Consider the following 14,536-nt stretch of genomic DNA (forward strand, 5'->3'; position numbering starts at 1 on the left):
GGTTTTCAAAAGTGGTTCTTTTTCCGTCTCTTACTCAGTCAAACATCTCAAACTGGCAAAGTCTTCTGGTTAGTCAACCATTTTTGTTCCCTACGATATAGTTTAAAAACTAGCTAAAGAGACTTCTGGGAATGGCAGGTCATAATGTCTTTAAATTGTTGGGAAATTACTCTATGTGCTTTGTTTGTTATATAATTACATTCTTCAGCAAGTGTTACTGTATGCTTAAAACTGAAAAACAACCAACTGCTTCCTCTTCCCCCCCCAAAAAAAACAAACAAAAAACACCACAGACTAAAGCAATCCCAAACTGAGATGCAATTAATCTGAAATGATTGTCTGTCATTGACATAACATAGATTTTCTTCAAGTCTGTTTTCTTTTCTCGAATTGTCAACTCTGACTTAAATTAGATTATTTTACGTCCATGGTATGTTATCAGTGGCAGAAGAGCTGAATAGGAAAACCTTTTAACTCCTATTGTGGTGCAAAAGAGTGTTTTCAAAGTGTTCTCCACTGTTTCTCAGGTGTGAACTGACAGATGTGGAGCTTTAGCTACCCTCTATCTGACTGTGTCTGGATATCTTTCATTTCGTCATCCAGAACTTTCATCATAAGAAATCAGCTGTTTGTCAGACATTATTTGATGCCTATGGATCTTGGGCAAAAAAAACCATGCTCAATGAAACAGACAGATTGGACTATGCAAGGTAGTTATATAGTCTGTCTGTGACGGACTTCACTTACTGTGTGTGTTATGTACAGTAGGTCTGATACATGTCCCAGTTGTATTTGATTTGCCGTGTGCTGCGTAGCACACAGGTGTGTATTTGTAGCCAGGGAATCCCAAATGAGAGTCCTGTGAGCCTCAGGAAAGTGGGGAAGGCTTATAATTTGGTAGCAGTAGTTTATTGAATTATAGGTAGGGAATTGATTTATGGTAATTATTTTCTGGCACATTAGATCCCACATTAGAGAGCTCCTTAAATTTACATCAGCAGCAGACTTCCGAAACTTCTGAAGAACTGCCCAGAGCATTTGCTTGATTGAATCCCTGGTTGTTACTAATGACATCTTTAGAACTCTTGATTTTTTTTTTATCTTTTATTCAAGAGGGTTCATTCTATTTGTACCTTTAAAGCACAAAAATACTGCTGTTTACAAACTAATTAAATGTTTATGTTCATTATGGTTTGATACACATTGTATGTGTGTGTTTACATTACACAGGACCATTAGAAAAACATGACTACCTTTACAAATTAAAATTAGTGTAGAGTGAAAATCTAGAGCTTAATGTTTCTTCCTTATATGCAGAATGATATTAAGATGTCTCTGCTTCTCAGGGATATTTTGGACATGCAGAATATTTGTTGTGCATGCTTATGCTCTGCTTGCAGGCATCATAGAGAAGATTTGAAGAAAAATATTATTTTATGGGTTTGGATAATCAGAACTAAACAAAGTTGTTGAAGCATGAAATAAAAAAAGATGAGTGAAGTAAAGCAAGACAGACATTTCCTCTTTACATAATTAATATTTCATACAACTCTTGGGGATTGATTTAATTGATAACTAGTTATTACAGCTCCGTAAGTTACCATCATAGACCTGTTGTATGTAGCTAATGTGTGACAACTTGTTACCCTGTGTCTTATTTATTGTCATTCCTAGATCTGTGGTTAAGTTGTTCTGGTAAGGAAAAAAAACAACCCGCCATTTAATTAGATTGACTCTTTAGTCTACTTTCTTTGACTGCAGGCACTCAAAATGAATTTTTATAATCTTGGTTTTGTAGTTAGAGACTTGATTTTAGATTTTGTTCTGGAATGTCCTGCAAATAACACATATTATTGGGAAGCTGTCTGATCATGGCATTATGAACAGAAACCTTAAGGTCTTAATTTTATCAGAAGAGGATTATGATCGATTAATTTTATGCAATAGATTGACCTGAAGCAGTTTGAGGTCTCATTTTTCCCATTCCTTGATTCTGAACGTGCATTATGCTAATTCTCATCTGAGAGCTGCCAGATTATTGGATGTTATGAAAAGGGACAGTAAATGAAATTCTGAATTTTTTGGTCTGGTTGAGTCATCTAAAGCAGCACCTGACAAGAGAGGATAAGTTCCCTCAGTGTGGTTTTTTTACCGCCATTGTTATGTTTAAAATAGTCTTTCCTGCTAAGTGTATTTAATGATGAACAACTCAAGTAGAAGAATAAATGATCTATAAAGACACAGTACAAAGCAAGGCGCTTGAGCCATAGCAGTTGGGAAGATTTATTTTCAAAGATACATAATTGATTTTGGTTTTATTAGCAGAAGAGAGGGTAATGTTGCCAGAAGGCAAGTGGCAGTTCATAATGCATGTTCAGTGTGGAAACATGTCTGTCTGGTTTCTTTGAAGCAAATAACAGAGGAAATACTCTAGCACAGATCTTTTTTCCATCCCATTGTTCCAAAAAGCTTCTTATATATTGATCTTTTTCCTTTTAGTTTAGCACTTGTCATCACTTCAAATATGACTACAGTTCATTAGTAACTAATAAAATTAGTGAGACTAATAAAACAGAGGAGACTAAAGTCCTGTTCAGTCTAGGGAACATGTTTTAGGAAGCTGCAATGATTCAGCAGATTCGTAGTAAAATTTTCTTCTTGATCTTCTGAGACTATGTTTCTCTTATAGATGGCGACTGTATGAACATGGGTTTTGGTTAAACTCTGTCATTAGCTTAGGACTGATTAGCTGTCCCTGTATAATAAGGAAATCAGCAGTATGGAAGCAATTTGGAATATTGTTGCTTTAGCTATCGTTGATCCCTAGATAAATAAACTTTAAGAACCTCAAGTTTACTGATTTGAGGCTGTAATAACTCAAAGGAGGGAAGGTAGACTCTTTAAAATTGAAATATAGAATCTCAAAGAAACCAAGGCAGTGCCTAGAAACTAGTACTTGTGAAATACTAAAAGCTAGTTAAACATTTCATCAGCCAGTGTTATAAAACTATTTTGAGATATTTTTCATTAAAATAAAAGCAATTGATATAATGAATTGATGATATTATGATGATGAATTGAGCTGTTTATGTCTGCCTGTGAGATCAGTCTAAACTCTTATTTGATGGCAGATTTGAACAATTTTGTCATTTTGCCAAAGTCCAGGCAAGTTGTTTGCTTATTGCTACAACTACTGGAATAAGGAATAAAGTTAGTGCTATCAAAGAGCTGATTAATATTAATTCATGCTAAACTCTGAGTGATACTTGTAACAGGATTAAAGAGTTCTACAGTCGATTTCTTGTTCTATTTATTTCTTTGCTCCCTTTTTGAGTTGTCTGTAAAAATGGGGTTACTGCACATTGGTGAAAGGTTCCTGCTGCAAATTGAATGTCTTGGCAGCTGGGTGGTAGTCATTACTGTGTGGAAAGAGGACAAGTTGGCAGCAGGGGCACCCAGTGATCCCTTGATACTGAGTTAGCAAACAGCAGCTGAAAGCTCAGTACTGTCAGTCTGGTGGTTATCATTCACAGTGTTGAGAACTGTGTTGGAATTCCAACACTTTTAAGATTGTAAGGGTAACCTTGTGAAAATCATATGGACTTCTGACATCAGTTCAGTTTGTGGAACAGTAGTGGCAACAGAAGTGCAGTACTCTAAAATGGATACAACAGACCGCTTAAGATACTTGGTTTTTTTTAAGCTTTAAAGTGAAGATTTTGATTCAGAAGGCAGTATGTTGATTAGGAGATGGATAAAATGTGTATTTAGCCCTGAGTGGACCTTTTTGAATACAGGACTCTGCTGGGAATGAGAGGTTCTGTGGCTGCTTCTTTCCCTCTGTGCTTTCGCTTCTCTCTGGCTATGGGTTCTCTGTGCCAGATGATGCTGCCTGGCAGATTGTGGGGCTGGTGTTCAGGCCACGGAATAGAGTACCAACACTACTTACTGAACACAGGAGCTGCAGGTGATGGAATGCAGTGAATGTGTCTTTCATGGAACACGTAACGTTATTTTGTAAGAACCATGTTTGAGTTCCTCTTTCGTATTCCAAAGGTGATTAGGCCTGGTTTTATAACGAATGTGAAATTTTTGTTACTGAACTAAAAGTAACTTCAGACTGAGTGTGCCCTTAATGTAGTTAAGCCTCTTGAACACACTTTTTAGAAGTGTAAAACCAAAGCCTTCAGGCTTGAATCTGTCTGTAGCATTACCATGTGGAGGTAATAGTTTTGCATAATGTTGTGCTTACGTAATAGCAGTTACACTCAATAAATATTTTGCAGCAAAAGTCTGACTAGCTTTTCTGTCCTAGATTTAAAAAATCAAATCCAAATGTGGAAGTCATATTTTATAATAAGCTTCAGAGGGGAGGAGGATGAAATAGATTCATAACATTTACACAGGAAATATGATTTTCCTTCTCCATTACATATAAATATGCTAAGTTAACTACTGTTTGTACAATTGAGTATGACTTTTTTTCCCCCCTGTACTGCAGTACTGTTGAGTACTGCAGACAGATTAGCTTAGTGAAGAGAAAACATTACTTCCCAACATTAATTTCAGGTTTGGAAAATAAGAGTTCTTATATTTTAGCCTATTACTTGAAAATGTCTATTCAGACTGCTTTTGAACTTGGATATCAGAGCTTTGCAGTAGATGATATGGTGGTATTTGTATACCAAAAGACAGGCTCTGGAATCACATTAGGAAGCAGCTAACCAATTCCAGAAGATTTAAAAAGAGAAAACTAAGTGGATTATAATTTTAAAATGTCATTATTTGGATTTTGAAAGTAATGCAGATGAGCTTGTTAGGCCTGTGGCTTTGAGATAAAAGCCTCTCATTGTCAAAAACTCTTTTGCCAGATTAATATTATCCTTTAAAAAATAAAAAAAGAAACCCAATGGCAGGCTTCTGTAGTCCTTAAGACCAGACTGGATTTGATAGAAGCAGACATTTAACAGGTAACATGACATCATCTAAATTTTCTTGGGCTATCATCTACTTGACCCAGGATGTATCATTTCATTGGTGTTCTTTTGAGATGATGCAAAGGCTTGTATCCTCAAAATGTGAAAGGTCGGAGTTTTCTGAGGATATTCCTGTACTTGGACAAGCAAGTGTAGGTGACTGGATTTCATGACTGTGGGAGATGACCGGCTCCTAAATGTGTGTTGGTAAAAGTGGACTCTAAATGTTGTGTCAGCAAGAAATGTAATTTATCAAATTAAATATTCCTTATGATGATGATACCCACAAGTATCATCAATATCCTGCACTTCCTGATTATGGAGAAAATTACTTTCACCCTGGAGAACCACTTGTTTGTGCATATTCTACTTTTAGTACTTCCTGTTTTAATGGCAAATCTTTATAACGCAAGCAGAAGAATCTAGAGTATAACTTTCTTTCAGGCAACATCCCATCCCTTATTCTTGCAACATCCACAAGTTTCTTTTTCCTTAGAAAAGCTATGATACACATGCATTTTCACAAATAGGACAACAAAGGCATTTAAGTTTACTGCTTACTCGCCTGAAACATTTCTTAATCATTATGTGGTTCATGACTTTGAGAAAGGGAGCAAAGGGCAAGAGTGACAGTGTGCCAAGCTGTTGTGTTCTGCCTTGCCAGCCTGTGACAGTTGGGTTTTGGGGTCTGAGACTTGGCTTCAGTGAGGCACAGAAGCTAATTCTTTTGAGATGTTACCCTGTCTTAAATGGAAAACTTGTCTGTCTTAAGTATACATGGAGTAGAGGCAGAGTGAGGCATGTACTGTTTATGCTAATATTACATATAATTAAGAAGCAGAGTTATAAAATCACAGAATCAAAGAATATGCTGAGTTTGAAGGGACCCACAAGTATCATCAAGTCCAGCCCTTAGCCTTGCACACGACCATCCCCAAGAGCCACACCATGTGCCCGAGAGAGTATTGTCCAAACGCTTCTTGATCTCTGTCAGGCTTGGTGCTGTGACCACTTCCCTGGGGAACCTGTTTCAGTGCCCAACCACCTTCTGGGTAAAGAAAAAATATCCTAATCCTAAACCTAATCCTCTCCTGTCACAACTTCAGACTATTCCCTTGAGTCCTGTCACTGGTCACCACAGAGAAGAGATTAATGCCTGCCCCTCCTCTTCCCCTCATGCAATGAGATCTCACCTCAGTCTCCTCTTCTTCAGGCTGAACAAACCAAGTGACCTCAACACATACCTCCCCCTCCAGGCCCTTCACCATTTTCGTTGCCCTTCTTTGGACACTCTGTAATAGCTTAATATGTTTCTTAAATTGTGATGCCCAAAACTGCACCCAGCATTCATGGTGAGGCCACACCAGAGTAGAGCAGAGTGGGACAGTCACCTTCCTCAACCAGCTGGCGATGCTTTGCCTGATGCCCCCCAGGACATGCTTGGCCCTTGTGGCTGCCAGGGCACTGATGACTCATAATCAACTTGCTGTTGACCTGAAATTATTTGTAGTTTATTTTGCTTTTTTGGAGTCAGAATTTTTGTTCCCCTGGCCCATCGTTCTGTAATTCTTCTAAACGGCTGCTATGTTAAACTTACTTGTAATGGTCTGAGGCAAGATTTCCTTTCTGATATGTTCTGACTGAGTACTTCTCTAGAGTGTATGGAATTGTCTAAGTAATATGGAAATATGAGTCTTCAGTATGTGACAAACCTTTTGGATATAGCTCTGAAGATGCAGGAACATTAGTAACTTTTCTTGGAGAGAGCAACTAGCTAGAATAAAGACTTACATCCTTGGTTTTAGATTTTCATATCTGCCATTTAATTGGCAGCATCTTTACCATCTGTAATAGATTCTATGCAGCCTTTTCAGTGACAAAGGTAGCATTGCAGCGTATGTGCATATGTGTGTCTAAACATAACAATAAATAAAGTTTAAGTTCTGGTTTACCTCTTAAATATTTTGCCAACATTTATTTTTTAAGTTAAGTCTACTGTAAGTCATAGAATAATTTACATTTAATGGATCAAGCATGATAGAGACAGTTCAAAAATAATTATTTTATGGCTGAAAATACTAATTTTTAACTCTTGAACCAGAAGGAGTCCAGAAATACATGATTATATACTATACCTTTATTTATTATTGCAGTAGATTGAAACATACCCTCCAGCAACATTTGTGTTTCTAAGTAATATTTTCTTTTAGCACTTAACTGGTAGAAATTTTGAGAGAAGCGTAATTTATAGTGGACATATTAGAATATAGTATTGTATAGTCTGTAGGCTGAGTAATATTTTCTATTGACATATCTTTTGCTGGATAAAATTGCATACTATTGTAAAGGGCAACAAAGCAAATAACACTTCAGTGATTTTGACAGGACAAATACTTAAAAAGTATTAGTGACTGAAAAAAGATGCTACTTTTTCATTTTCAGTTTGCATTGGAGAGGAGTATTTTTGATTTCATGCACGAATAAAGTCAAATAAGACATGATAGTACACAAACTTGCAGAGCTTCTGTTAAATTTCAGAGGAAGCTAAAGATTAACGAAATGTCACAATAAAGTGATAAACAGGCTCTTAAGCATAAAAAGGGAAAAAGAAAAAGGAACCTCTGTAGAAAATGTGAGGTTTAGATGACGAGCGAAGTAGGATTTATACAATTCCTGCAAGCATTGTTAAATCAAGGCCATCAGAAGAGGCAAATAGAATGGGTTTTGATTTTTTGGGTATATGAGTAGTTCTTTTTCCTAGTGAAACAAGTAGGAAGCTGCTTTGCTGGAATCTGAGGAGATCGATTTTTGGAGAGATTGAAATTGCTCAGCAGATTTCAGAAGATAGTGTTCTGTAGTGAGAACTTGTCTTCTGGATTTACTTATTTCATATAAAACTTTTACTATAAAAATTGATGTATGGTCACCATTTGACTTGCATCTTTCCTTGGATAATAGTAGTTGCCTTTTTATTTGCAGTCATGAGAGAACTGTTATGGAAAATTAGATTGTTTATTGTACGTCTTCCAAACAGTGATGTTCTGTATCTTCCTAAAGAGAGTGAGCTTTAAAAACATATCCAAAAGTGCATAAGAGCCTGTTGCTTACAATATCACATGAGACTTTTTCTGTGCAGTGCAAGAGGACATGAACAAGGACAGGCAAGCAAAGCATAGCAATGTAATATTGATGTATGTTATGATTATTATTTTACTTGGAGAAACCATACTTCTGCTGCAGACAGTCCCCTGGTACGTTGTATGGTTGTAAATCCACCTTTCAGTGAACAGATGAATTCATTGGTACCTTCTGCAGACAAGAAGGAATGGGCCAGGCCTGGGCTCCATTGGTTTGCTGAGGATTTAATATTTTGTCTTTGGAGGTTAGATAGTAGAATTTATGTTTACATACTTTGAATACCTTCAGTATCAGCTTCCTCGGCTTTTTTGCTTTGACTGAATAGAGCTTTATCTTGTTGCTGTAGGACATGATTATAGATGGATTTTTTTTCCCATGAGTAAATTGATAAATATATTGGGTTTAATTTTCCAAAATTCTCGAGTTGTCTCTAGCTTAAACTAATAAAATCTTTTGTATAGCTGTCTCTTCTGCCTGAAATACATCTTTTAAAAGTGGCAGGGATGGAGGATTGCTTCATTCTTGCTGTTTTAGTGGTATTTCCTGAGAAAGGGAAAGATAACCATATGTATTTAAACACTAAGTGTGTCTGCTGTTAAATTATCCATTACAAGATTGGCCATGAGAATTAAATCACAGTTTACCTGATTACCTGCAGGTTGAATTCTCTTGGTTTTTTTTTTCTTCAGTCATCTAAAACATACAGTAGAGATTTCTAATCAGTATTAGGCAGTCCCCTGCAGCTTAGTTGCAGAAAAGACTGAGTGTAGCAGGATATTCAAGGCAAGGGATGGGGAGACAGTGGTATTATTGGGGATGTTTATACCTACTTCATGGAGCTTGAGATGAAAGGGAAAACAGTTTGCATAATGGATAATAGCATATTAGCCAGGTTATTTCAAAGATTCAGTTGTGCTTCCTTGCCAGTAAATGATGGGTACTTTTGAATTTATTTGTGGATGAAAGCAAGATGGATTATGCTTGTTTTGTAATTTTAAGAAACCAAAGGTTGATTGTAACTAAATGAACCAAGTATTAAGTTTCAAGGAAGATAATGGTAGTGACATGTCAGATGTCTCAAAAATTATAGGAAAAGCTCTGCAAAGCAAGTGACGGAGAAAAATGATAGAGAATTTATTCAGTGAGGAGGGAAAACAATGATAGAAAATGAGAAATTATGAAAAGGATTGGTTTTGTCTAAAATACCTGATTTCATAGGTATTTGGGGCTATGACAGGGACTAGCGTGAAATGAGGGAGAAAGAGCTTGAAGGAAGCAGAGCATGGAAATAAGAAGCATGAAAGTGACCCATTTAAAAAAAAAAGGTTAAAAAAATAATATTTGAAACTCTGAATCTCAGCTCATCTTCCAGTTCTCTTGCCTGCATCATTCTGCCTCCAGAGACCTTGCTTGGGATGGAAGACTATTCCCCAAAGTTTCCCCTGACCTTAGTATCTCACATCACTAGGTTGTGCAGTGGTTGTGTATGTACTTACAGATCTGAAGAGTGTGGGAGGTATTGGACTAGATGAATGATACTGCCTGTTGTAGCAGAAATGGGTGTTTGAACAAGCACAGAGCAACAGCGAAGCCTTAGTGTGTCATACTGAGTTGATGCAATATCCCTTTTGAGAGGTGTTATGATGCAGTATTGGACAGAGAGAAAGAATCAGAGGTGTGAATGTTTTTTTTCCAAAGCTATTCAGTTGTCTAGGTAAGGTGTTACCTTTTTAAGAAAATAATTTAAAAGAATTGAAGAGTGAAATTAATTTCTGGCTCTAGAAAAAAGGGCAAGAAAGCATGTTCAGCTTCAGTGTTCCAGAAGGGAAGTAATCAAACCAAAACTAAAAAGCATTTGTGAAAAGAACCTTATATCTTTTGCATTCAGATAAAATGTTAGGTTTTCTGAAGTCATCACAAGAATGATTGTGCAGGGACTGGAAAGAAATTTTACGTGAAAATCTATCCAGCAGCTGCCCAACAGTGACACAGTGTCAGAACAAGCACTGGCTCACACCATATCTCCTGTCAGCCCCTGTCTCCTTGTGAACACTTCACTAATCCTTTGGATCCTGATGGAATTTAGCAGCTTAGGGAGCACAGAGTTTGTGTAATATACAATATATATAAATATACAATATATATAAATTGATTGTTACTTGGCTTCATGTTAATTCAGCGAGGTGCAGAACTTTTCATTTTGTCTGGAATAGGTGATACTGAATACTGTATAAAACGTGGCTCAAATTCTTCACATAATTACTTTGGGCATCATTTCTACCAAGGGAAGCACCTCCTGCAGTTACAGCAACTGTCTCTGCTATGCAGAGAGAGTACCTGAATCTGGGAAGGCTTGTGCTGAGGCTGGGAAGGGACACTCTTGCTTGTACTGAGTGATGCAGGAAAGGCTACATTAGCATCCTCATCTGTTCACTCTGGAGGCAGATCTAGTGTTGATAATAATTCAAAGATAAGCAGGGATAAATTAGTATCTTTAAATATAATTTCAAGATCTAAATATGTTAATGTGTCTCACTAGTGATATTATCCTATATATTTTTAGTGTGTCTTTTCCTTAAATTCAGAATAAATGAAGGTTGTAATGTTAAAGTGAGGTTGGTGATATGAGAACACACATTTAGATGAGTAAGGTTTATTCTTACCTACTTATTAGTGTGCAGGAAATGATATTGTGTTTAATGACTAAACTTGGTTTAATGGTTAGTTAAAAAACGAGAGTTAGTACGCTTAAGAAAATTGTCCAGTAATGGTTTAAAATTGTTTTTAAATTTTCTTTTAATGAAGTCTTTTTTTCTTGGAGAAATGCAAGTGTTCAAATTGACTACGTTGAAATGCTAATAAAAAATCGCAGTATAGCTAGAAATTAAAAAAAAATTGAATGCTTCCTTTGGAGTCAAAACACACTGAACATAGTATGTGTCACTGGCTCTTTATTTTCATTTATGAACTAAGTTTCAGATAGACAATTGTATGATAATCTTGTCAGCCTGTAAAAAGAAGTTTGTTAAAATGTAAAAAGATTAAGAAGGCAGATATCCTGATTTGAGTCTGTTATATGCCACTCAACCAGGATAGAGAGGTAGATGAAATATTCTATAAGCAACTGGGAGAAGTCTCATGGTCGCTGGACCTTGTTCTCATGGGGGATTTCAACTTATCAGATGTCTGTTGGAAATACAATATAGCAGACAAGAAACTGTCTAGGAGGTTCCTGGAGTGTGTGGAAGAGAACTTTCTGGCACAGCTGGTGAGTGAGCCAACCAGGGGAGGTGCCTGCTGGACCTGCTGTTTGTGAACTGAGAAGGACTGGTGATGTGATGGTTGGAGGCCATGGTGATCAGGACAGGGGGATCAAGTCCACCCTCAGCAAGTTCACAGATGACACTGAGCTGGGTGGGAGTGTTGATCTGCTGGAGGGTAGGAAGGCTTTGCAGAGGGATCTGGACAGGCTGGATCGATGGGCTGAGGCCAGCTGTATGAGGTTCAACAGGGCCAAGTACCGGGTCGTGCATTTGGGTCGCAACAACCCCAGGCAGTGCTACAGGCTGGGGGAAGGGTGCTGGAAGCTGCCCAGTGGGAAAGAACCTGGGGATGCTGGTCAACAGTGGGTGAACATGAGCCAGCAGTGTGGCCAGGTGGCCAAGAAGGCCAATGGCATCCTGGCCTGTATCAGCAATAGTGTGGCCAGCAGGACCAGGGCAGTGATCGTCCCCCCTGTACTTGGCACTGGTGAGGCCACACCTTGAATCCTGTGTTTGGTTTTGAGCCTGACACAAAAAGAAAGACATTGAGGTGCTGGAGCATGTCCAGAGAAGGGCAATGGAGCTGGGGAAGGGTGTGGAGCACAAGTCTTATGAAAACCATCCGAGGTAGCTGGGGCTGGTTAGCCTGGAAAAAGAGAAGCTCGAGGGAGACCTTCTGGCTCTCTACAACTACCTGAAAGGGGGTTGTAGGCAGGTGGGGTTCAGCCTCTGCTCCCAGGTAATAAGGGTCAGGACAAGGGGAAGCAGTCTCAAGTTGATCCAGGGGAGTTTTGGATTGGATATTAGGACAAATTTCTTCACAAGAAGGGTTGTCAAGCACTGAAGCAGGTTTCCCATGGAAGTGGTGGAGTCACCATCCCTGGAGATATTGAAAAGACGTGCAAATGTGGCACTTGGGGACATGGTTTAGTGGTGGACTTGGCAGTGGTGGGTAAATGCTTGGACTGGTAAAAAGTCTATCCCTATCTTTCTTATAGACCCCCTATAAGTATTGAAGGGCTGCAATAAGGTCACCCTGGAACCTTGTGTGCTCCACACTGAACAGCCCTAGCTCTCTCAGCCTGTCTTTGTAGGAGAGGTACTCCATCCATCTGATCATTTTTGTGACCCTCTTCTGGACCTGTTCCAACAGGTCCATTATAATGAACATACTTATAGTCTTTGAGTTTAGCTCCCTCTGACTGTGAAACCACAGGAAATTTTTTCCCCTATTAATTATTCACCCATGGATTACTTTTATAAGTTCAGAGAGGCAGGCAGTCTCAAGGATCCCTTTCTGGCCATCAGTCATGGTGGAAAAACGTGAGATTTTTTCCATGATCAGTATGTGTATCTGAGTTCACAGTCCTCCTTCTGCTAAGAGTGCATGAAATGAATACCAGAGATTCTGGAAATCAAACCTGTGGGCCAGTGAGCTTACTAAGAGAGTCCTGATATCTGCTGGGCGAGCAGTTGCCATTACAGCTCTGCAGAGATAATATAGCTTGGAATAAGATCTTAGAGTAGCAATTCATGCTTGTTAAGGTTCCCAGAAGCTGTAAAACATGGCAGAACTTATGCAGAAAATATATTCCGTTTATAATAACCAGAGAATTAACAGATACACGCTGAATGAGTTTCTGTTACTGGTTCAGACTCAAATGCTGTCTGTTAGTAGGAAGTCAAGAATGGGAGAACTCCAATGTAGGAAAAAATTGCCGTTAATTTTCATCCTCACCGCTCTTAATAAAGCGGTGTATTAAAACCGTCTAATTGCAACCTAGGACAAAAGAATCTGAGGTGTGCTCTGCTCTAACTGGCAGTTGTTGATGTTAAATATCAAAAGATGACTTGATAAGCACTACACGGGCACAGAGGCTTAATTAATTCAGGGAAATCAGCAAGTTTTGTCTGTGTCACACTGAAGTAATACTTGTAGCCTCATATTTCCTTTTGTATTTTTCCTGCTGTTCATCAGTCATTTAAAAGTAGATTTAATTTTTGAAACTCTTCTTGTTTAAATTTTGCATTCCCCACCAGATCAAGTTACAGTCCAAGCTCGCATTTTTTTTCTGGAGGAAAAACATCAGCAGTGTAGGCTCCAAATTATGTAAAGAAGTTAAGATGTATAATGTATTTTAATTGAATAGGAATGAAAATTGCCTCTAAATGTGCACTTTATAAGGGACCTCTTTGTTCTCAAGTGTAAAATTACTTCTTTGGGATTTCTAATGTAGGAGAAATAGAATAATATGGGATGGATGGGCAGTAGTGATACTCAGTGATAAGTCAGGAAGTGAATGTCAGTGGGTGACTAGGAGGAAAGGAATGATTGCCCTATAGAAAATAATATGCTAGTAATCCAAATATATAAATTTATTTGCTAATTAGTGAATGAAATATCCTTTTTTTCATAACTCACATTGCTTAAATTGAATAGTAGATATTGAGTAATTTAAAAGGCAATTTTGTGTGACAAACAGGAGCTTTTACAGGGCAAACCTGTTGCACTGAGACTGTTTTGTCTGTATTAGAATAACATAAGTGCTAACTAGAGATGACAAGCTTGTTTAATTAACAGTGCCATGCTGTTAATCAAATATAACCAGCATGTCTACTGAAAGACAGGCTGAACTGGGGACTTTATTCCACTGACTGTATTGACTAGATCTTCATTACCTAACTTCATTATAGAAGCTTAGATGTTTTATTTAGATGTAACTATATTAGGTGTTTTAATCTTGAACTATGTCCCATATTGAGTATCTGAGTGTACAGTTCTCTGAAAGAGATAGGGAAGGTATGGTTATCTAGGAGCATGCATGTACCTTCAGCTTGTGTTTAATGATGTAATAGGATCTGCTAATGCTGATGAAATTCAAGCTGGAAAGAACAGCATGTGAACCTGTTACTTGGTTTTACTACCTTGCCTAGAAATTTTATCTGGGTGCCTAGAAACTTAAGTTGGAACTTAGTAAGTGTATTTTCCTGAATGTTATATAGTACTTGTAAAAGGCAGTCTCTCCAGCAAACTTCATGTAGTAATGGTTGCAACATCTCTGTCTTCACTTTGAAGTGATGGCAAGCCCAGCAAGGTAGATTGACTATAGTTCTGGCACAAGGCACGTACACTATGTTTAGAGAAAGCAGTGCTTAGTG

General features: G+C 37.9%; 1 protein-coding gene across 4 annotated transcripts in view; it reads left to right on the top strand.

Annotated features, from left to right (window-relative positions):
• SLC36A4 (solute carrier family 36 member 4) overlaps positions 1 to 14,536 on the top strand; it is a 96,093-nt gene that overhangs the window by 25,539 nt on the left and 56,018 nt on the right. The window lies entirely within an intron of this gene.

The sequence above is a fragment of the Manacus candei genome, unplaced genomic scaffold (assembly GCF_025592945.1).
Source record: "Manacus candei isolate 608988 ecotype Guabito, Panama unplaced genomic scaffold, ASM2559294v1 h1tg000014l, whole genome shotgun sequence".
Taxonomy (NCBI): Eukaryota; Metazoa; Chordata; class Aves; order Passeriformes; family Pipridae; genus Manacus; species Manacus candei.